At 55.8% G+C, this 22,378-nt stretch overlaps 1 protein-coding gene and 1 long non-coding RNA gene across 50 annotated transcripts in view; both read right to left on the reverse strand.

The window, feature by feature from the left end:
• CELF4 (CUGBP Elav-like family member 4) overlaps nt 1–22,378 on the reverse strand; it is a 288,167-nt gene that overhangs the window by 215,954 nt on the left and 49,835 nt on the right. The window lies entirely within an intron of this gene.
• On the reverse strand, nt 2,685–21,315 carry LOC116659573. Its single transcript, XR_004314930.1, has 3 exons — nt 21,305–21,315; nt 4,847–4,849; nt 2,685–2,770 (listed from the first exon to the last, which is right to left on the reverse strand). It is a non-coding gene; the product is annotated as an uncharacterized LOC116659573 (long non-coding RNA).

Raw genomic sequence — 22,378 nt, forward strand, 5'->3', positions numbered from 1 at the left:
AAAAACCACTGACAAAAGGAAGAAATTAACTACTTGATGATGAGAGCACGTGGCCCCCTGACCTTCAGGCGCCTAGGGGTTGATGGTGTTGACCACCCTGTTACCTCGACATGAACCAATCAGAGGATTGTGCACAAGCTGATCATGCACCCTGCGACCCCCTTCTCTTACCTGACCTTTAAGTATGCTTTGCTGAAACCCTGCGGGGAGTTTGAGGTTTTCTTGGGCGTGAGCCACCCTGTGCTCCATGCTTGGCCCGGCAATAAACCCTTCTCTGCTCCAAACCCCATGTTTCAGTTTGGCCTCGTGGTACGGTGCGTACACAAATGTACCTTCGGTAACAAGAGCCTCCTCCCCTTCCCTGCCTCTCCCTCCCATTCTCCTGGGGCCCGGCTGTGTGGTGCTGAGGGTGGGATCTGAGGTGAGAAACTGCTGAGCTGGCTCGGGAACCTCTGGGTGAGGCTGGACCTCTCCCCTCAGCTCCCCCCTTTCCCGGCCCACTGTCTGGGATGGTTCTCCCGGCACCAGCTCGTCACCAGCCTCTCCCACCCCTCCGGCCAGCGCTTTCTAGCCCCCCACCTCCTGAGTCATGGGCTTGAGTGGAATAGAACTGAGCCTGGTGGAGCAGGAACAGACTGGAAGTCAGCAGGGGTGAGTTTAGGGGCAAGGAAAGACCCCATTTGGAGAAAAGTCACACCACCGTGCCACCTCCAACAGCTGATCACCTGGCCTCCCTGCGCAAGGTGGACCCCCTGCCCTCCCTCCTGCCCCACCGGCCTCTCCTCTGCTGCTCCTGGTTCCACTGGGCGCACTGGACACTGGTCCACACTCACATTTCCTTATGCCGCCATCTGACCTTTTCCCACTCACCCTTGTTATTTACTCATCCTTCTATTTATCAGTTTCATGTCTTATGTCTCTGAATAGACTGTCAACTCTGTGAAGGGTGGAAACAGCATCTTCTAAGCCCAGGTATCTAGGGGCAGGGAGACCAAGGGAGCCCATGAGGGTGGGGGAAAGAAACCCAGGCCTGGGGGCACTGAAGAGAGAGCAAGCACTGGGGGCAGAGAAGGAAAGGAGGGGAAGGGAGTGGCCAGGAGAAGTGAACCCAGCCAGGGGCTGGAGGGGGCAGGCAGAGTGGGTGTCGCCAGGCTAGGGTGCAGGTGGGTGGCAGACACCCTTCTCCAGCAAGGCAGCCTGGACAGATGGGGCAAGGGGCGCCTCGGAATCCTGAGGAGGTGGGTGGGTGCCCTCTCCCACGTGGGGAAGAAACGCGGCGCCATGGAATTAATTGCTCGGAGATGGCAGTAATTTACAAAGCCCCCGTGTGCAGGGATAAAAGGCCCTTGTCATTGTGAAGTGAAGGAAGTACAATTTCCTGCCCAGCTCTGAACAGGGCTGAAGCTGGGGGGTGTAATCATCGCGGAAGGGAAGGCTCCCAAGTGCTCCCTCCTCCCATCCCAGCCGGGCCTTGGCTTCCTACTAATTAAATTACAGAATTAGCCAGAGGAAGGTGGCCCTAGAATAGGAAGATCTGGACTTTAAAAAGACATGGGATCCTCGTGCCCTGCCCTTGGCTGGCGGGGAGGAAGTGAGAGGAAGCTAGGGGTGGGGTGGGGGAGTGGAAGGGGAAGGGAGCAGGAAACACACCAACCAGCCAGACCTAGGGGCCAAGGAGAGGGTCCCTGTTTAGAGTGGTTTCCTTTGCCCCAAATCTCCACCCATCCACCTGCTGCGGGACCGGGAACCCCACACTCAGAGCTGCATTCCTTGGTGGTTCTCATCCCAAGATTTACAAAGCAGATGGGGGCCCCACTGCCAGAAATGAAGGCAGACTGTCTGGGGGTGGATAGAGGGAAGGGGAGCGGGGATGTCTTTCAGCATCCTTGGAAAGAGGGTTACTGGTGTCCTGAAGCCCCGTCTGTCCCTCCATCCAGCCTCTGCCCCCAGCCGTCTGGGTGGCCAAGGGCGGCCTCCCTCGTGCCTTCTGGAGCAGATGCTCCCTTCCCTGTGTGGGAGACACTGCAGACCATTTCCTCACACGCATACTCTTCCTCTGGGAATGTCCTCCCACCTCTGGGCCTGCCCCGGGTCTGCACCTCCTTCAAGACCCATCACTTGGGTCATGCTCTTCAGGGAAGCCCTAAGAGCCTAGCTCAGCCACCGTGGTCTCCCCTTCCGTGATTCCTGTGTGACTGCACCCTTGACCACTGCTCATGGCTTGCCCCAAATTTGAGCCTCGTCGCCCTTCTGATCTGTGAGTGCCTGGATAATCTGTGAGCTCCTGGTAACAGGCATAGAAAGAAACCACGGGGTCTGCCATGGTCTCTGACTCTCTTTCCCAGTGCCTGGCCGCCGGGTGATCCCTCTGCCATCTCCCCAGGACCCCGCCTGGCCATTCCAGTCTCCCCAGGCCTTTCCACCTGGCCTCACTCCCTCTCTCCCCCTCCTCCCTGGGAGTTCTCTGCTGACATTTCCCTCAGTCCATCAGCCAGGGAGAACGATGCTTACCCACAGAACACGGCTCTGACTCACTTCTCTACCTCCATCGGGGGAAGCCTAATCCTCAGAACAGCACCCTTTCTCCTGCTGCCTCCTCCATGCTTCTCTCCTTTGAAGCTTCTCCTCCAGGAAGCCTTCCTTGACTACACCAAGCCCAGCATCTCTTAAAGCCCTTTGCGATGGCCCCTCTCAGTGGGCAGTTGGAATACATATCTTTGTCTACTCTGCATTTGTGTGTGTTTGCCCACTTGGAAATAGTCTACTATACCTTCTTTACCCAGTGACAGGCATCAGTGAATGCAGTGGTTGCTAAATGCCACTCGGCCCCTGGCTGGGTGACAGGGAGCTGCAAGGCTGGGGAGAGATGGCTGGTTGCAGGGGAAGCCGGGTGTGGAGAGGGTCTGGAATGGGACGTCTGCCCTTCGGCTTAGGTTCCTGGAGATGGCGGGAGCCATCCATCTTCCTCTGAGGAGGCCGGGCTTGGATTGGGGGGTGGAGGGGATGAGGGGATGGCCGGCAGGAGATGGAGATGGATGGCGCCCTCAGCCAATGAATCAGGGCTGCTGGCCTGCTCACTTCTTCAGGCCCTCCAGTGCTGAAACCCCACCTTCAGCCCCTGTCCTGCTTTTGGGCTCGACACTGCCCTCCTGCGTCAACTCTTCAACCTAGAAATTCCAGAGGAGTTTGAGCTGCAGGTGAGCTCCAAGTTCAAGCAGTTCTCAGGGTTAAGCTGGTTGTGTCCCATGGGGCATTGGGCCCCACTCACCGTGACTCAGCCCTCATGCCCTTTGCAGCCACAAGACAAAGATGGACACGGGGCTGGGGGATGTCCCCAGATCTAGCCTGGGAAGCCCCAGAAAATGGGACCAGACCTCTCTTTCTCCTCCTGCTGGGCATGGGTAGGGCTCAGGAAGCTCAGATCCAGGGACTCCATTGGCTCTGGACCTCGGAGGATGAAAGGACCAGCAGGCAGGCCTGTGCCAAGTGTCTGTCCCTGCCAGTTGCCCTTGTTTCCACCCTCAGCACTGGAGAATTACATGTCTGGTGTCGCCTACAGCATCTTTATGGCACTGTGAAAAAGGACAAAAAGTGGACATGACACATTGATGGCCTCACCCCTTTCTCTGCAAAGAGTTCTCCGTCTGTGGCTGGGGCTGATGGGCCCATGAGGCTCTGGGGTTGGGGGCTGGCCCAGGGAAGGTGTCAGCCTTTCTAAGGCCCAGCCTGTGGGACAAGTAAAACCTGCCTCATGACACATGTGCTGGGTTTTGTTCCCACAGCCAAGGGGCTGCCTCTGTGCCCCTGATCTGGGCTGGTGGTTCCTGCTGGTCCCCAGGACAGCACAGAGTGCTCCCTGTCACCCGTGCAGAGAGCTTTTACTTGCCACCATGCCGCCATGCCCATGAGCTCATGATTCTTACACCGCACAGTAGACTGGGATGTTATCAGCATCTGACAACTGGGGTTGGGGGTGGGGTGAGGCTGTGTGATTTGCCTGGTGATGGAGCAGAGACCTGGTTTGGGGCTCAGTTCCTGTCACCTCCTCTCGAAGCCCTGGCAGTGTCTTAAGGGAGTGTGAGTGGGGACCCTGATGGGAGAGGTCCTCCCTCCACACCCCCACCCCATTGCTGGGATTTGGGGTAAGGAGCTCAGGGATGACCTTATTCTTTTCGTACACGGGCCCAGGTGGAGTCAACTGAGGTCTCTGGGGCCTCCCTGGGCCTCATGCTCTTGGCTTCCCTCTTCTCCCGGGACCCTCTCCAATGTCAAAGTCAGGCCCTGGGCTCCTCCGCAGAGGGCCCCATCGGAGCATCATGGCTGGATCTGGGATGCATGTAGGATACTGACTCCTCACACAAATCCCAAGGTAAATGCGAGAGTCGAGAAACTGAACTGCGTCCTCTTCTAATTAACCTGGCCCAGGAGTTTAGATCTTCCTGTTCTGAATTTTCTTAGATCAGGGCACACCTACTGAAAGGCCAGGCGTGACTCAGTGGGAAGGGACCACGGCTCACCGAGCGCCATGTGAAAGGGGCTCTCAAGGGTCTCGTCGGTGTGACCCCACCGTAATCCAGCAAGACCCTGTGGGGACAGACTCTATTTCCTCTGCTGCAGCTCCTCTCTGAAATACCCAGGTAATAGTATCTCATGTTTATTTCCTGACTTTTTCAGATGCTGAAAACCACCACCAAAAGGAAGAAATTAACTAAAAACCACCACCAAAAGGAAGAAATTAACTACTTGATGATTGAGAGCACATGGCCCCCAGACCTTCAGGCGCCTAGGGGTTGATAGTGTTGACCACCCTGTTACCTTGACATCAACCAATCAGAAGATTGTGTACGAGCTGATCACACACCCTGTGACCCCTGTCCCTCATCTGCCCTTTAAATATGCTTTGCTGAAACCCTCCCCGGAGTTCAGGGTTTTCTGGGCATGAGCCACCCTGTCCCTCCTTGCTCGGCCCTACAATGGACCTTTCTCTGCTCTAAACTCAGACGTTTCAGTTTGTTTGGCCTCACAGTGTGTCGGGCACAGGAACACACACCACCAGTCGCTGCACTGCGGGAGATGGGTAGCAGGCAGGGCCAGAGAGAGCGAGGCTCGTCTAAATGCTCTGAGAGACAAACCAGCAGCCTCCCCGGTCTCAGCCTCCCCGCCCTCGGCCTGCCCGCCTCTGCGCCTGCCTGCCTGATATGGAGATCGCCTCTCCCTCCTCCCCAGTTTGGCCCGAAATGCAGAGCCTCACTACTGACTTAGGCACGCTGTTGGCCCCGGCCTGATGGGCTGGACTTCTCTGTGTACGGGAATGACACGGGCAGTCTCCCCAGAGCCTTTGCTGGAAGTGTGCAGGTCTTATGCCCACAGAGGGAGCTCAGTGAAGGCTTTGTGAGTTCCACTGAATTCCCCTTGTTGGAGCTTTACATGGTGGTTGGACAGGCTAAACTGGGGAGGGGGTCATTTTCCCCATAGGATCCCCTTCCCCATGCAGAGGGGAGCGTGGAGGACTTTGGCATGCCCCCGGGAACTGTCCCCACATATCCACAGACGGCTCTCTAACCCCATGATGTTCTGCAGTGTGGAGGTCAGCCTCTCTGACTCCTGTCTCGCATGTAAGGAGAGGCGATCGGACTCGCAAGGCAGAGGACTGACGAGTCCCTTTGTCCCTTTGTCTCAGCCACCCTGAACCACACTCCCCCACAGTGGGTGTCCATGTCACCTCCGGGCCTTTGTTCCTGCTCCTCCCCACCCCGGGATGCCGCCTCTGCTTCTGGGTCCTCTACCAGATCCTCCCACCCTTGGAACCTTCCCCAGCTTCCCAGCCCTTGTTGATTTCTCCCTCCAACAAGCCCTTCCACATCCAAGTGTCTGAAACATTAAGACGAGAGCTGGCTTGAACAGTTTTCTGCTCTTCTCGTCGGTGGGAACTCTGTCTCCCTAACTGGACCACAGCCCACGGGACTCCTCCCGTATTCCAGACCAAGCCCTGGGACGGGGGCCTCATAAGAGCAGCTGAATTGCCCAGAATCAGAGAGGGGTGCGCTGAGCCCCTTTGACTGCACACAGGCACTCAGGACCTGCCCGGTGAGGTGAATTAAGCTTACCTCTCTTCTCTGGCTCTTTCCTAACAGGTCCTAATTCACTTAAAGGACACAAAAAATAGATAGAAGCACACCAACCAAGAAGTCCCAACCTCAGCATCCAAGACAGGCTATTTTGAAAAGACCAATAGCCAGGAGTCCTATATTATAGGATCGATGTTTAGAAAATGTGATTTTGTTTTTAAAAGCAGAAAAACAATCTCGCTCAGTGCAGGCAGGCCATGGTCCAGCTCTCGGTGGAGGAGGCCTTGCCCTCACGATCTCCGCCACTCAAGCCACTCTTCTGGCCAGGCTTTGGGCTTCACCCAACATCAATAAGATAAGTTCAATCACAGGCATTTAGCAATATTTAACCTGAGGGCTGCAGCAAGAAAGAGTTAGCCAATGTGACTGGGGTGCCGACTTCAGTGAGCCAGCCCCTCAAGCCCTGACAGAGATGTGTTCACGTTTTAGGAGGGGCAGGGGCCCTGGCTTTTGCTTTCGAGTCAGCTGTCCCCCATCCTAGGAAGAACCAGAGCTACGCACAGTGACCATTCCTTCATTGGTGACCTACAGGTGGTGCCCAAGGTGGCAAGAGGCAGTTGGCAAGTGGGGAGGGTGACCTTTGGTGGGGGGGTGGGATGGAGCCTGGCACTATGTCATCTCTTCCCAGACACCTACCCACATGCCCATGGAACCCACCAAGGACGAAGATGGAACTGACTGATCTGTTGACTTGTACTCAAGACCCAAAAAACCACGTGACTGGAATCAGGAAGCTGTCATCTGTGGATGCAATGAAAGGTGCTTCACTCACGCACTCATTCTGCAACCAATTACAGATAGTCTATCATTGGCCAGGTTATGAAAGCCAGATCTCCGTATTAAAGGAGACGCCAGGTAGACACTATGCCTGCAACAGGCATGCCCGCCAAGCCAGGTTAGGGCTTATCAGTGGCACAAACGGTGACAGGAAACACTCAGTGAGCTGGGGTTCTACGCTGGGGACTGTTCTGAGTGCTTTCCATGGATTGTCTCATTTAATGCCATAACTCTATAGAACAGTACTATTATTGTCCCCATTTTACAGCTGAGGAAACTGAGGCACTGCAAGATGAAAGGCTGGCCGAAGGTCTTGCGTCCAGGTCCGTGGTAGGGCTGGGCTGTGAGCTGGGGCGTGCTGCCTGCAGCGTCTGTGGCCCTAACCATGGGCTCTGCCCCCCGTGGAGGACACTCAGCTCTGCGCAGGGGAGGGTCAGTTCAGGGCCATCTGAGTCAGCCTGGAACCAACAGTGGCCTCTAGGGGTGGATGTGCTGGTAAAAGGACTATGTATGTGCAGAGACAAAGAGCCGTGGGCAGCAGGGTGAGGGTGGGGCCCCTGGAGTGTTCTAGGACGCTGAGCCCCCAAGTTCCGGCTCCTTCAGAGCTGGACACCTTCCCCAGCACCTTTCCTTGGCCTCCCCCTTGTCTGTTCTTCCTTTCCTCTTTCTCTCCTTTCTTTCCCTTCCTTCCTCCCTTCCTTTGTTTCTCTTTTTCTCTCCTCTCTCTTTCCTGCCTCCAACTTCCAGCATCCTCTCTTTCCCTTCCTCCTTCCTCTCTTTCTTTTTCGGCCCCATGGCTGGTACCCCATATGCTCTCTTGTCCGTCTACTTAATTCCCATCCTGACCACTCCAGGATACACCATTTTTCCCATCCTGAAACAGCGGTAACATCTGACCCCCTGGCTTCTGTCGCCAGCCAGCTGGTGCCTCTGGGAGAACAATTTAACCCCAGTGGCCTGATGGTTTCCGTCAGCAGGATATCTGGATCCTGGGAAAGGTCTGCGACCTGGGAGGGAGATGGGTCTGGTTCTGACAGTAGCCTCTTCCTTGTTCGGGAACCACCCCTGCCCAGTCGGGTTGCTTGGGCAGTTTCCATAGCCCCTCCCTCTGGGGCCTCAGTTTCCTTACCTGGGAAATGGGAATAATGGCACTTATCTGCTGGGGTTGTGGGACCAGCAGAGTGCATGGCATATAGTTAATGGCGGGGGGGTTACCATCACCACTGTTGTCAGTAGCAGCAGTTGTGATGTGATTCTAACGATTCCCTACCGTGTGAAAAATAGCTTTGGCATTTCTGCGGGCAGTGGTGCCTGCTTCCCTTGCGTGGGACCTGCACACCTCCCACCACACGCAGTCACACGGCAGGGGCGCTGTGCAGCCCTCCTGCCCTGGCACAGGCCAGGCCGCGGGGGGGCAGAGTGACTGAGGGTTTGCATTGAGAGTGTAGGAGGCTAGTGTGTTTTGTTTACCTCGTGTATCTAATATGCTAATGACAGGAGGCAGTAATGAGCTGGCAGGGACCTGGGTGACAAAGAGCTGGCTTCATGCTTCCCCAAAGAGGCTCTTCAGTGTCAACTGTTTCTTTTGTGCGAGAAATTGTTAAGACCTGGGAATACGGGCTGCGAGGGTTGGGGCAAGGACAGCTGGGGGTGTCTCAGTCAAGTGCAGCACAGGACGCGGTGGCAGCATTGGGAAGGGAGGGGGTCTGCCCTGCGAGGGTGGGCGTGGACACCTCCACCCTCGTGGGGAGGAACGGATGTGGACTGGGCCCTCGCATCTGTGTTACTCACTGGTTTCCCCCAAGGACCCTGTGAGTTCCCAGATGGCAGGGCCAGCCCATCCGCCATGGACCCTGGTAAGTCCTACCCCTGGCACAGGGCCCGATACGGCGACAGGAAGTGCAGGGTGAGGGACGGACACTGGTTTGGCATCTGAACACTGACTGAAGGCAACTTCTTGCTAGGTAAACCGCAGCCTCCAGCGAGTCACTGGCTCTCTCTGGACCTCGGTTTCCTTTTCTGTGAAATGGGTTTGACATCCCTGCCTGTGAATCTGTTTCTTGTGAATGAAAAATATTGCCCCGCCATATCAGTAAATAAAGGATGCTGTGGCCGTCAAGTCATCAGCCACTGCTGCCACCCCCTACAGTGAGAGGAGGGAACTCAGGATGCAGACACGCAGGCAGCCTGGCCTCTGCTGCCACCCCCAGCGGTGCCCCCTGAGGGGACTCAGGATGGGAAAGAACAGAATGCTGGCCCTAGATGGTTAAGGTGCCTAACAAAGAAATGGTTTCAGTGGGCTCAGACTCTTGCACCTTCCGATGCATAGAAAAGCGCCAAATTCCTTCACTTGTAATAACTGGTTTTGTTTAATGAACAGTAATCTAAGATTCCGACTACTTGGTCTTTGTTGCAAAAACCCCTGTGTATCCTGGCTCCTCCCCTGCCTCTTTGGACCAGTTTCTTAGAGCCATCTGAGAGGCTGTGTCCTGGGTTCGAGTCCCCCAAAAGCCCAACAAATAAAACATAACTCTCAACTTTCAGGTTGTGTGTATTTTTTCAGTCGACAGCCCCAGCATCCGGCCCAGTCCTGGCACCATGTGGGTCCTGGCACATATTAATTCATCAGTGAGTGAACGGGTGGAGGAGTGAGGGACCGGGAAGGGTGCATTATTGTTCTTTTATGGGAGGAAAGGTCGCGTCTGAACGTCAAGGTGAGGCAGTCATCCCAACAGCACGTGGCCGGTCAGTGAGAGAAACAGCTGAGGTCCAGCACCTGGCCTCCTGGGTTGAGCAAGGTGGGCAAGACTGAGCGAGGGCTGCAGAGCCTGGCACAGGCCTGAGGAGGTGAGAGCAGGCCCGTTGGGCATCCTCGTGGAAGGCCCCAGACAAATCACGCGGGCAGCAGACTGTCAGCAGATGGAGACGTGTCTCCAAGACTTTGCACCAAATGGAAGGGAACAGGGAGGGCAGGCTCATGCGAGCGGGTGGGGGCCGGATTGCAGCCTCATCCCCGCCCCCGCCTGGGGGAGGGAGGTGCACGTCTGGGCCTCTCATGTGTCCCACAGGTCTGTACAGTTCTAGTCTCAGTTCTCAGCAACCTGGAGAGAGTCTGCAGGTGGAAGGAGTGGCCTGAGAAGGGGATTTTGTGGGGACACAGACCCGGGGCTCCGTGAGCTGTGCCAGATATAGCCAAGCTAATGTTGTCTGCTCTGGCCATGTCTCAGTCTTTGCATCCTCAGGTTTTACCCTTTCTTTCGGCTTCCTAGAAATTTCCTTTAGATCTCTGTTTTGTCTTGGCTGAGCTGAGTGTACCTTATGGCCAGGAAGGCCAGCTTGGGCCCGTTCTACTCCCGGGCAGCGGTGGCCCTTGTCAGAGACCCCTGTTCCCACTTCACATACTGTGTGAAGTGCGGGGCTGACCTCAGAGGTCCCAGTGGTACCAGAAATGTGGACTGGAGGCCAGGCCAGGTGTGAGCAGAGGGTCCAGGACTGGAGTGACCAGAGGTAGGAGTGGCAGGAATGTAGAGAGAGACCCTTGATGCAAAGGCCCCACAGACAGACATGCGAAAACACCTGAGACTGGAGGCTGCAACTTGGATCAGAGGCCAGATGGGGGCCCTGGCCTTCTGGGGACCTCAGGCTTCCTTGCCTGTAAAATCCCGACCAATCAGAGCAGCAGATGGGTGCTGGGGAATTTCCCAGGAATGAAAACCAGAAGGAAGATGCAGAATTCTGGGTTTTAATCCTGCTTCTACCTGTTCCTCCTTCAGCCTGAAGGCCCAGGTAGACCAAGGTAGGGGCCCTGGCTCCAGCAGACCTCTGAGGCCTGCTGCTATCAGTTCTTTCCCGAAGTGTCCCAGGGCACCTGCTCTTTGCCCAGCCTGGCCTGGGGAGGGAGGGAGGGAGGGAAGGACGGGAGAGGAAGATGGGCTGCTGGAACTCAGCGACATCCAGCCTGGGGCAGGGACATGGAGGAAGCCTGAGAAAGGTGACCAGTGACCGTGGAGGCCTGCGGAAGCCAGGGTCAGTGTGGGTGGTGGGCAGGGGACCCTTATGGAGGCAGCAGTGTCCCTTCCCCAGGACCTTGACAGAGGAGGAAGGAGGGGGTACCACTCCTGGTGGTTGGAGAGAGCGTGCTCTGTGTGGGGACCGGCGGGGCAGCAGGCATTTGCAGTGAGACTGTGTGCTCTTAGAAATGCACCCCAGTGTTGGCCAGCACAGGCTAGCCCAGCCTTACCCTCTCCTCCCTCCCCCACCTCCTTTCCGGTCCTCCCCCACCAGGTGTCTGTCCAGGCCAGGCTGGGGGTAGTAAGTGGGGGAGATTCACGGAGCTCAGCGGGCAGCAGAAGCCATCAAGTTCTGCATCCCGGGTGGTTTCACGGCACAGGCTGCCTCTGCCTCCCACGGCCAGTCCCCCCATGAACCGCGAGCCACAGCGCTGCCTGCCTGTTTTTGTCGGCGAGTCTATATATAGCGACGGAGATGCACACTCTGGAATTGGATTTGATGTAGCCCTCTGGACTCGAGCTAACTTTTGGGGAGTAGTTTTCTTGGGAGCCTGCCAGTCCAATTCCTCCCTCATGAACACTAATTACTGCACAGACCTTCTCCATGAAATCGGTGCTGAAGCCATTTCCATCCAGGCGGCTCTCCAAGACGAAATTTTTCTACTGGGAACCGACAGCCGCAAATAAACCTACCATCTACTTAGCAACGGAGAGCAAGAGCGGGTGGGAGGCGGGGAGGGAGGGGGTGCTGGGAGAGGGGGAGGGAGGGAGGGCTGGGAAGAGAGGGCTCGGCTTCTTTTCTGCCTTCTGTTCTTTATTTTTCAGAAAGGGTGTAATCAGCACTCTCGGGAAAGGTGGTACAGGGTGTCTCGGAAGCCAGGGCAGTGGCCCAGGAGGAGGGGCCCAGTACCCGCTCTTGGCTGCTTGAGGCTGGCTGGATACTGCAGGGATAGAGCACCCTGGCCTCTCCAGGATTTTTTCTTCCTTCCCCACCCTAGCCTCCCTCATACTCCCACAGGTCTGGCCCATGCCTAGCATCCTCGGCCTCACCTCCCCGAGGATGGGCTCTTCCACATCTCTGCCTGCTGAGTTCTCATTCATCAGCCAGGGCCCGGGCACCATCCCACCTCTGCCAGGTGACGCCACCCTGACCCTGCTTGGAAGGCCCAGTCCTTCCATTCTGAACTCCAGAGGCCTGTGCCAGGCACCCAGCAATGGAACCTGTTCTGCTCTCTGCCCATCAGCTGCCAAGGAAGGGGTGGGCACCCAGGTGGAGGGGGGCCTGACAACACCAGGTCCCACCAGGTACATTGCCACACCCTTGAGAAGTAGATACCTTCTCCTCGATTTCGCCCAAGACAAGCCTGAGCTCAGGGAAGTCAGGCAGGATGTTCATGGTCACTTCATACCTCGGAAGAGGCAGGGCTGGGATTTAACCACACGAGTCTGCGTCCCGAGGCCAGATGCTGTGCGCTGTCTCCTGGCTCCTTGGGATGGTTCTGGGGCAGCACCAACTTCTCACCCACCTCTGCCTCCAAGGTCAGCTCTGGACTCTGTACTCAGCCCCTGTTCTAGGAGCGCTTGCACCCAAAGGACGGGAAAACTTCCCCCTGAGCTTTCCCCAGGCCCAGGGCAGGCCCAGCGAGCTCTTATGACCACTGGCCATTTGCAAGATTCCAGCACTCCAGCCAATAAAGCCAGAGAGGTCCTCAGAGCCTGCTGGGGGTTGTGACACACTGTACCAACCTTGTCCAGTCGGCAAAAGCACTGCTCTCTCCCCTGGCAGAGCTCTCTCTGCATCTTGTGCCCAGAGACACTCTCCACCAGGACCCCAGCCCACAAGTCACCTTTCCCAAATCCCTTAACTTCTGTTTTCTGAGACCTGTGGCCTGGGAGAGGGCACTCCCCTCCCCAAGTGTGGTTAAAAGGGGGCTAGTGCCACTTTTGCCATCAAGACTTGGTGAGTCCCTGCATCTCTCTGGGTCTCAATTTCTCCATCCATCAAATGGGTACAATGATTCCTGCCCTAGCTCCCTTACCTGGGTGGAGACCGCAGTAGAGCTACTTGGATGCTGGATGTCTCCCACAAAGCCCCTGTTCCATGCACCTGGCCTCAGGCTCACCCTGGACTCTCCTGTCCCCGCCTGCCCATCCAGTATGGATGAGCCAGGCCAGAGCTCAGCTCTCCTCTCCAGCAAGAAGCAGCCAGACTAACAGAAAACTCCTACTGAGGGAAGGAGAGAATGGCTTTCTGGGGCAAGGAGGGGAGAGAAGCCCCCAAAGAGCTCTCTCTTTAAAAAAGCCTCAGGCTGGAAATCAAGAGAGTGGGTTTATGCCCAGGGCCTTATTTGCAGGAAGGGAGTGGAGCTGAATGAGCTGATCTACCCAGCCCTTCCCTTGCGGGTATCCTGAGGGGGTTAAGAACGGGGCTCACACACTGCTGGGCTCCACTACCTTAGCTGCGCAGCTTGGGGCAGGAGCCACTGTCTCCCTCAGTTTATCCACCTGTAAAATGGGAGACTAACAGCACTCACCTCACTGGGTGGCTGAGGGCTGAATGAGAAGAGATGTGCCTGAAGCAGGGAGCACCCCTGGTGTGCAGTCAGCACCAGGGTCAGTGTCAGCTCCTAGTCCATGGACCGTGTGGTCCCAGCCGGCGCCAAACATTGCCTGAGCGGGCACTGTGCACACATTTCCTCACTTAGCGCACTGGTTCTGCTTTCGTTGTATGTGTGTGTGAAAAATGTGGAGAGTCCCAGAGACAGGACCAGAGTGCTGCCTGGAAGTGTGGCTCTCCCCCGGAGTCTACAGAGCCCTGCACAGCTCCGGGCATCTGGCTGCTGGGAGAGGCCTGCCCAGAGGATGGGCCTGAGCGTCTAAAGAGGCTGGTCACCACCAGGCCTGGGGCCCCCTGGGGTGGCCGTCCTCAGGCAGCCAAGGGCTATTCAGGCTGAGCCTCGCGAGGTGAGGGAGGGCCTGGGGGCTCCTGGTCAAAGAGAGGAGGTGCCAACTGCCCCAGCATGAAGTGAGATCCTCACATGGCCCAATCCACCTGCCAGCTTAAGCCTGAGTGGCTTCACTTGAGCCTGACACCGGGCCAGCCAGGCCCACCCACAGCCCCAGGAAAGCAGGCCGGGCTCCACGCACCCTTCCTTTCAACAGCTCTTATATTTTCTGGTTTTGCTTCCCTGCATGGATTTCTGGTTAATTTTTAGTAAAATTCTAATCTCCCATCATCAGAGCTGAGCTGGAAGGGACACATTCATTGTGGGGGCTGTCCCAAGGGGAGTGTGGCATGGGCACGTCTGTTCTAGATGGAATGCAGGCACAGTGGGCTTTGGGGGGCCAGGTGGGGATGACTGCAGGGCTAAGCCCTTTGCACCTAAAGTAAGTGCCCTCCTCCCAGGGCAGCAGCCCCAGGGAGCATCCCTGGAAACAAAGAAAACCCCAGAAACAGGCAGGGGAAAAGGGTGGTCAGAGGCACAGGCTCTGATATCAGACAGTTCCTATCTGGGCTCCACCACTTCCTGGCTGTGTGATCTTGGGTGAGTTCCTTAACCTCTCTGAGCCTCACTTCCCAAATGGTACAATGGGATCCATCCAGGTCTGTTGTGACACAGGCGAAGCTCCCAGCGCAGTGCCAGGCCCCATGTGTGTTCCTTTTGTAATGTCACTGAGCAGAGGTTTCCTCTGGATTTTGCATCCCTCCCTGAGCCTGCCTGGGACACGCCTTTCGCTGGGATGGTAGGGTGGTAGCCTTGGCCTCATTGGCAGGTGTCTCCTCCAGGGCTGTGGGCCCCACCGCGCCTTCCAATGCCTCAGCCCACATCTGTGTTGCCCCCTCCCTTCCCACCCCGACGCCGCCCCCCTGTCCTTTCAGCATTCTCTGAGCAGAAAAACAAATCAAAGTTGCCTGCGTGTCTCGGAGCTGTCTCGGAGCCCTCGATGCTCCCGCGAAGCGATCCCTTGCTTCCCATTACCCACCCCAATAACTCTTGTATATGGAGTGTGAAATAATTAGCAGTGGCAAAAATAATTTAGGAAACAAGAAGAAACTAATTGTATAAGCTTGTTTGGGGAAAACACAACTGACCGAAAAACCCATTGTGCCGGGAGATGTGGACAGCCCGACCAGATCCCCCGAGGTCAAGCTGAGGGCTGGCTCACCTGGAAGGGCCCCTTGCAAAGCCTTCACTCAGGACCGTCTGTCCCACCCCGATCCTCCAAGAAGGGCCCACTGGTGCTGCAGCCGGGACAAGCCATCCTCACGGGCCCAGGGGTGACTTCCCTTCTATGCCCTCGTCTCGGGCCATCCTGCAGAGGCAGGTGGGGAGGGAGGTTGGGTTGCTGCCCAGAGCAGTATCATGTGGTCACGTGGGCTTGGCAACCCCCCTGAACGTGAGCTGGGGCCACAGGCAGGCTGGAACATTCCTGTTCCCTCTCCCACCCGCCTGCCTTCGCCACTCAGCCTCCCCAGCCCCAACAGACGCCCACTGCACAGTCAGCATGCATCACGCATTAACTACACCGAGCTTCCCTGGGAAATGGGGAAAAACATCCGGTGCCTTGCGTTTTATGGCCCTGCTAACTTAGAGAAGTTTGCTTCCTCCTTGAGCACTTTGCCAACTCCTGAGCTTCTGCCCAGCCTCCACCCCACTAGCTCCTTATTTTCTGGGAGGTGGAGGGTCAGGCGCCTTGGTTTCCAAGTGGCAGATGAGGAGTGAGGAGGAGACAGTTTTGAGGTAGGATAATGAGGGGCCAGAGAGAAGGAATAATCTGCAGAAGGTCACTGTCACCAGGAAGGCCACTTGGGGTCTGACCTGGGCTGCTGGTTCTCGTCTTCCTTACAGGCTGGACGACTCAAGGCCTGGATCCTGGTTGAGCCCAGAGGTGGCTTCCTCTGCTCCCTTGGGACCCTGCTTAAGGCCCCGGAACCCCCTGCCCTCATCTGACGGAGAGCTGGGCGCAGGGTGGGGAGGAGGCCTCCCCTTCCCTGTACACCCCACCCGCTTAGGTGAGGGCATTGGCATTTGTCTGGAACTGATGTATAAAGTTATTCCCGAGGAGAGAAATCTCACCTGTCTCCCTGTAAGCACCTATCTGCGATCTCCCTGCTCATCTTCTCGTGTCTGGGCCGTTACGACCGCCTCCTAATCTGTCCCTTGTCCTCCTGTGTCTCAGTCTCAGGCCAGCCTGGGGACTGTCCTAAAGCCAGGTTCTGATCTGTTCCTTCCTTCCTCTGAAAGCATTTGCGACTTCTTATTTCCTCTAAAATCAGCCTTGCCTCCTCTGTGGCACTGGTCTCTCTCATCCCCCTTAGTCATGTCTCAACGTTGGAGGAATTATTTGAAATATGGGCTCCTTGGTGAGAAGGCAACTGACTGACAGCAGACCTGGTTTCAGATATGGTCATCCCCCCCGCCCCACACTGCTTTCAGCTGGAATCACAATGGCTCCTGTGCAACCCTTAAGCCGCAGTGGCCCGATGTCTGCCTCCCAGACACACCACGACCTGCTGCACATCGCAGCCTGGAGGGCTCAGGGCGCCTTACTTTCACCTGTGCAAAGCAGGGACCATTATTTTGCTCACACCTGGACCCCTTCTCTTGGAGCCCAAGCCAGAACTTGGAAGTACTGCCTCCTCCATCCTCCTCACCTGCCCCACAGCCCTCTCCAAAGTGCAATTCTCCTCTCCATCCCCTCCAGGCCCAGAACCGTCACCACTCGCAGAGTTTTGAGTTTCTCTCCTGCAACTCCTGAGAGCAGCCATCTCCTCCCCAGCATTTCTGGGGGGGCCTCATCTGGGCCTCTCCTTCCCCACTCCTTTACCCTGATTGGCTGAAATCTGGTGCCAAGCTGCAGTGGCAGAGGAGAGACAGGGTGAGATTGGTCAGGGCACCTCAGAAGCCAGAATGAGACACAAGGGGCCATGGAGCCAACGGAGATTGTGGTTGGTGAGCGCCAGGGGGGGAGTGGTATGTGCGCACCATCAGCCTGGAAACAGCAGGTGGGACCAGGCAGGGGAGAGCATTTGGAGGCGGGAGGGCAACTCCCTACAGGCAGACCCCTCTGGGCCATTTGCTGTGCTAATTGCCTGACAGAATTACAGGGCAGGTGTCCAGGACTTGGGCTGTGGTCTCATCCTGCACTTGGCAGCTGAGGTCTTTTGTGGGGTGGGAGTCGGCTGGAATGTTATGGAGATAAGTGTGGAGTGGCGCCCCACCCCCTGCCTCCTGCTGGGCTGATGGATGGCACTGGGTATGCATAGGTAGGGCATGCCTGTTCTCCAGGCTGACAGATGCCACAGGTGCAGCTGCAGGGGACACGAGCCAGCTGCTCCCATCACATCTGCGTATGTGCTGCTCAAGGTCACACTGTGAGCTCAAGTGGTCTGGTGGGCTGCAGGCTTGGAGCCCCCTCACTACCATCGGTGGGTTCCCTTTGCTAACCACCTCTTCCTGGCTGGGGAAGCAGAGGTGGGAGGTGGGGAGGGTCCTTTCCCTCGGAGTCAAGCCCTCTCAACTGTGCACATGCCAAAGACACAAACCCTGAGATTAGAGTCTCTGTGTGTGAGATTAGAGCTTCAGTCTTTGGGCTGAGAACAACCATCTCTGCAGTCTGCAGTCACCTGCCCCTGGGGTCACTTCTGCTGCCCCAACCCGTTCTGCTGCCTCCTGAGACTTCTGCTCTGAGTTTCTGGCACCTCTCAATTGGTTGACCTAGGCCTGATCTATCTGAACCTCAATTTTGTCAACTGTAAAAAAAAAGGAGATAGAACTTATCAGACAGGGTAGCTCCTAGGATTAGTGAGGGCATGATATACAGTAAGCACATAATAAGTGTTGAGTTAATCTGGATCAAGGGGGAGACCTTGAAACAAACAAGTCAGAAATTTACAATAAATAAGAAGACATGATCATATCTTATCCATATAATCCAGCAATTCCACTCAACTATATATTTCAAAGAATTTTGAAGGCAGGCATTCAAATAATTATTTTGTACACATATATCCACAGCTAAGCTATTCACAATACCCCCAAAGGAGAAAAGCCCCAAATTTACATCAACTGATGAACGGATAAACAAAATGTGATATAGCTGTGCAATGGAATATTATTCAGCCCAGAAAAAGGACGGAAAATCTCAGCTATCCAATGTGGGTGAACCTTGAAAACCTTATGTACAGTGAAAACAGCCAAACACAAAGGGCACAGACTGTATGATTCCATTTATATGTAACGCATAGCAACAGAAAGACTAGTAACTGCAGTGACTGGGAGGAGGTGGGGATGGGGATATCTATTTAATGCCTGTGGGGATTCCCTGAGGGGTGATGAAAATGATTTGGAACATGATAGAAGTGATGGTTGTATGACACAGTGATTGTACTGAATGATGAGGAGTTGTTCATTTTAAAATGGTTAATGGTTAATTTGAAAAAGAAGAGAAAAGATAAAGTCTGAGGGGGAAATTAACACTTTGGAGTACATAAGCACTGCCTTCTCCCCCCACCCCCCACATATGAGCAGAATATTCCAGTCTGGGATTCTCAGTGCACACCAGGCATGTCCTTGCCCCAGCCCGACAGAACTTCATTTAGACTCGGCTGGTCAAAGCACTGCAGGGACACTGACCTTCTTCCCCAGAGCTGGCATGGGTCCAGCGTCAAAGTATGGCTCCTGGGCACTTGGGGTCCCCTACTCCTCCAGCCTTCCTTAGTGACCCCAGCAAACTTCCCTCAGCCGCAGAGCAAGCTCTGGCCAAAGAAGCAGCCCCACTTCTGTAGGGGAACCCTGCCTGAGCTCCCTGCTCTTTGCCCCGTGAGGGCGTCTGAATCCTCAAGGGGTGCTGGATGCGGATGGTGGCTTCATCCTTAGGGAAGGAGACTCAGCTTGTCCTTGGCCCTAGCCCAGCCTTCCTGCTTGCCCGGAGGTCTGAGGGCACAGGCTTCTCATTGCCACAGTCCCTCCCTGTGGGATTGCACAACAGTGACTTCTCCTCCCTGGGCATCATTTTCTGGAAACGTCTCCCTTTCCATTGCCAGGTGCTCCCACCTGGCCTGTGCACATGTGACCCCTCCCTCCGCAGCACTGAAACAGCCAGGAAGACCTGTGAACAGTCAGAGCCGACCCAGGGCTGTGCCTGAGAGTGAAGTGGCTGGGGCGCGTGGTCCTTGGGGAGGGCTCTGCGAACAGTTCAGCCTTTAGGTCTTTGCTCAGGAGTACCACTCACCACTCATCATCCCACCTTGTGACCAGGGAGGGTTTCCGCCTGTGTCCCCTGTCCCCAGGCGGTGCTCTATAACTATTTGTTGAATGAGTGAATGATGAATAAATAAAGGGGATGGCCTCTTTCAGGAAGTGCTTACCAACCTCTCCCTTCTCTGAAATCTCCATGTGTTTAGAGCCGGAACCACAAGCTTCCCTACTCACTCACCCATCCATCTTTTCAACAGGCAAGCCAGGCACTGGGCTTGGATGCGGCCCCACTGTGTGCTGCGCAGGTGACTGGTGCGTGAGTCTGGACTCCCTGGGCGCACCAAGCTCCCCGTGAGTGACCTGTCCCCCCACCACCAGGCGCCTGCACGGGGCTCTAGCCCATCCCTCTCAACCTCAAAAGCTTTGCACCCCCCATGCTCTCCTCCTAGGACCCAGCTCAGCCGGATTCTCCCTTGGGGCATGAGGCACAGACCCCTCACTCCACACCAGCTCTCCTCCGGCTCCTGGGGTGCTCTTGGTCTCACACACCCACCTGACGCGTCTCATCCCCCGTGCACTGCCTCTGACTACCCAGGTGTGAGTGTCCCCACACTGTGAGCCCCCGCACAGCAGGAGCACAGACCTCTTCATCCCCGCACCCACCGCGGCGCTTAACGCTCAGTAAACATCTCCAGCTGGTGAAACAAGGGAGCGTCGGTCTGTGAGCTAAGTTGCTGGATTCCTCTTTTCCTCGTGGCTCTCTGCCGTTTTCTTCCTTTCTGTCTTTTTTTAACCTGGAGGGAATACAACTTCAGCATCTCCACCCACTTTATAAATACTTTGACAAATGGCTTCTCTGCTGCCGTGCTTACCCCAAGCAGGGGCACCTGTCATTTCGGAAGCGACTGTTTACGGCCCTTCCGGCCTGTAATGCAGAGTCAGCGGCTGGGGGCGAGGTGGGGGCGGGGGCGGCCAGGCCACCGTAGTCCATCAGGCCCAGAATTTAAAAACCAAAGAAAGAAGGAGAGAAAGAAAGAAAGGCAGAAAAATCCTACCCAACTCACAGTGTAATTGCCGTCTCCTTGGCAACGAAGCAGCCGTGGGGAGGGGCTGCTCCGCCATCCTTCCCAGGTCTGGGAAGGCGAGGAACAGCTGGGAAAGTGCCTCCCACCCTCCTGTGGCATTTGGAAGAAGGATCTGTTTTCAAGTCACCCTCAGCCACCTTTATTGTTTCCCATCGGGGTCTCAGTGTGGTGCCCACTTTCCGGCCCAATGTCCTAGGCGGGAAGAGCTAGGCATCCGCGTGGGAAGTGCGAACGGGAGGCTGTATTGAGAGGACCCACGTTCTAGGACGATCACCCTTTGAGCCGTTTCCCCACCATCCGAGCAGAGTATAAGGAGGTTACTGTCTCCTCCACCCCCTCCTCCTCTCTGCCACTGCCTTCTCAGGAAATGCCCTTTCCCCCGCAGTCTTGAAGAAGGACTCCATGGCCTTTGGGGCCTGTGGGTGTGTGCCATTGGGAGCAGGCTGCTGAGGGAATGGGGATTCTGAGGCCTGTGGGGGTCTCAGGAGCTGGGAGAGGTCTGGTGTGATCTCACTGGCACAGGGACCAGGCAAAAGCGAAAAAAGCGGAGGTTTGGCAGGAGAGGAGGAAATTTCCACCTCCCCACCACCGACCAGACACCTGGGCTGGCTGCCTGCCTGTGGTCCTGCTGCCCCAGTCTGATCCCTTCATCCTCCAGGGGTAAGCACCAGTCTCCCCTCCTCCAAGAAGCCTTCCCTGGCTGCACCAAGTCTAATGGCCCGTCCGTCCCTTCCGCCTGCCAGGCCCTTTCATTCAGTGCCCTCCTGTCACCTGGGAGGTGGGGCGGCCCCCCAGAGGGTGGGAGCAGCCTGAGAACGGGGTCCAGCCTCATCAGCATGAGCTTTTCTGTAGTCACGTCGCTGTTCAGCAGATGTGTGTCCACAGATGGGCCGCAGTGTGGGCTTCCCCCGTCGGAGCCTTACTCCAAAGAGAAAGGCTCCTGGAGCCACTGGGCAGGGTGTGGACCGTTCTTACTGAATGGGCTTGATTTCCTCTGTTGTCACATTCACCCCAGGCCCTCTGTAAGCAGGGCCGACCTTCTCTCCCCTATTTCATCTACGAGGCTCTGTTGGGCAGCTCTTCTTGCTGTTCCTGAGACATACCTGCTCATTCCCACCACCACTCTGTGCTCACACTGATCCCAGCCCCCCGGGAACACCCTCCCTTGTCCTTATGCTTTTTATCCAACTGTGCTCTCAGGCCACGTTCAAATGCCCCCTCCTCCATGAGCCTCCCTCAGGTGTTCAGGAACCTTTTTATCCCTTGTCTTGCTACAGCAGTTACAGTCCTGAGTAGTTTTCCTGGGTCCTCTAATTGGTTCATGTGGATCTAAGTCTGTCCCTCTCCCTTCCGTGTGGGTGGGGTATGTGTGCATGCATGGTGTGTGTGTGTGTGTGTGTGTACACGTGCATGCCTTCTAACAGGTATGGGGTGCACACCTCTGAGCCCAGCAAACAGGAGAGATGATGAGGGCAAGGTCCTGGAAAGACGGTGACATCAATGTATCTAGCTTACAGCATCTCTTGGTACTTCTGTCTGCATTTTCACCATCCCAACCCATCGCAAACAACAAGAGCTTTTATGCTCTCTGGCCCTGATGTTCAAGGTAAACTGCTCTTTGCTCCTCTTCCCCTCGCCCTAAGGGGTCCTTGACTAAGAGCCGAAAACAAGGCCCCCCTCCCCACTCCCACCCGAGAGGAGGGTTGTTAGAACAGGAACTAAAGCTGCCTGTGAAGATAGCAATGGTTTCTGGTCTCCACTTGGTTGGTGGATGAGGACTTCTCCACAGCCATCAGCAAACATTTACTGAGCACCTACTGTATGCACCACACTGTGCTAGGTGCTAAAGAGAGTGGAAGGAAGATTTCTTTCTCCTAGGGGGCATGGTATTAACCTCAGGGAGCTCAGAGTTCACTTGAAGAGCTAGGCTGATGCATAAACAGACAAATCACAGGAAGAACCATGGGGAAGTGAAGCTATGTTGGCCACTCATCTGAAGCTGACCCACTGGGCCCCCGTCCCAGGCCCTGGGAGGCCCTGCGGTAAACCTACAAACAGCTTAAGGAAAGCAGAGGGAATTAGAATTTTAAAAACCTTCCGGTGGTAATAAAATCTGGGGTGTAAAATGGGTTAGGAAATTTATTTTTTCAATATATGATTTTTTTCCTTCTCTCCTC

Source organism: Camelus ferus, chromosome 24, assembly GCF_009834535.1.
Source record: "Camelus ferus isolate YT-003-E chromosome 24, BCGSAC_Cfer_1.0, whole genome shotgun sequence".
In the NCBI taxonomy this organism is placed as follows: domain Eukaryota; kingdom Metazoa; phylum Chordata; class Mammalia; order Artiodactyla; family Camelidae; genus Camelus; species Camelus ferus.